Raw genomic sequence first — 1780 nt, 5'->3', positions numbered from 1 at the left:
TGCTGGTTTAGGTACAGGCTGCTGGGAAGCTCCAGGCATCTTGGCTTGCAGACCTGTACTCTGACATTTGTAGGAACACAGAACAGCTGCAGTTCTCTTTCCTGTTTGGAAAGCAGTACAGATACTAGGTGGCGACTTGTTTTCGTACTGTCAGCTTTCCTGGCCTCYGAATCTTTGATTCTTATCAGTTCAGCAATTCCTGCTTTGTATTTCAAACTAAAGACGCAACCAGATCTGCAACTCAAAWATTATTGAAATATTTGCATTTACTGGACCTACTTTAAAAGAAAGGCTTTGATATTTTTGTTTACATCTTCCAGTTCTTCAGTGTGTTGTCTTCCATCAGCCTCTTTTGGAATCAGTAGATCAAACTGAGAGATTGTGAGATTACAAAATCCAATCCCTGCTGCCAACTATATTGCAAGTTTTGTTTCCTGTACATTCTTTTGGGAATTGAATTAGAAAGAATTTTTACTAGGCATTCGATTGAAAAAAAAAAAAAACCAAACAACTTTCTTCCCTGATACAGGTATATGAAGTTTCAAAACAGCACTTGAAAGATTCACTGTCTTGTACAGTTTCATTTATCCCTGAACCCTGACACACAAATATGTAGAAGAAAAACCTTCCAATTTCCAAACCTTCATTTGACTGACCTCTTACTCTCTGTACCTGGGCCTTATTTTTGACCTTTGCTATTTAGTACTTGGCAACAAAATAAAATCAATGTTTTTTTCAGTAACGTCATCTCAACATCTTGTTTTGTGAAAGAGATTGCTAGGGCACACTTTGTTTTCCCTGAAAATGCYGAATAAAGCTTTCTTTTCAATGTGTTTAGGTGCCTAAAAGATGTAGTTGGCTGCATTTGAAAACTCTAAACTAAAAAAGAAAACTCTGAAAACTAAAATTTGAGGATTTTAGTGACTTAGAAGTGTAACTTGCACTGAATTAAGTCCAAATTAGACCTAATATTTTTGAAAATTCCAATAAAGGCACTCTTAAACACTTTTAAGAAACAGTTTAACATATTATTATATTATAATCTGCCTTTTTCATTTATTGTAAGAGTTATTAACTTCATGTGACAGSCTCTAAGTCTTTAAGAGGCTTTAAAAAAAATTACAGATAGCATTAGTTAAGAATTACTAAAAAGAAGTAAACAACCTGTTGAGTCTATTGAGGCAAAATCAGCATCCTGAATTTTATATTCTTGCTTAAAACTCGGAAGTGACTCATCAGACTGTAAACTCATTTTTCAAAACAGTACTGAGTTTGGAGTTCCCACACACTTTTATACAGTTGAAAAATGTTGATAGACACTCAAACTCCTCTTCCATCAAAACAGCAGCTGGGATTTTAATATAGGAAGAGGATACATGTGTGCCCTCTCACTAGCACACCTGAGCATGTTTATGACATGAGGTTATTCTCAGTTATGTCAAGTTTGTTGGTAGCATCATCATTATTAAAACAACCTGTTCTTTCTCAGGTTTCCAGTTCTAAGCTTACTGTKGTGCTAAGGTTCATATTGATGCATTAGTCCAAATTAACAAATAAATTTGGAAATACAACTTTTGACAGAATATTTCTCAGGGCAGATTGGTTAAACTCTACAGCCATGAAATGGAATGATCTCATGCTCACTAGCTGGGTTGGAAATAGTGCAACCACTTGTCTGGAGCACAATTTGGTTAGAGAACTATAATTAATTACATAAGACATTTGGAATAAGATTCACCAACAACTTCAATGATATTAATGCAATCTTTACGAGAAACTA

This window comes from Malurus melanocephalus, unplaced genomic scaffold, assembly GCF_030028575.1.
Source record: "Malurus melanocephalus ecotype Western Australia unplaced genomic scaffold, MMel_1.1 scaffold_41, whole genome shotgun sequence".
Classification (NCBI taxonomy): domain Eukaryota; kingdom Metazoa; phylum Chordata; class Aves; order Passeriformes; family Maluridae; genus Malurus; species Malurus melanocephalus.
The sequence above is the reverse complement of the archived record's forward strand: the minus strand, read 5'-3'. Positions refer to the sequence as shown.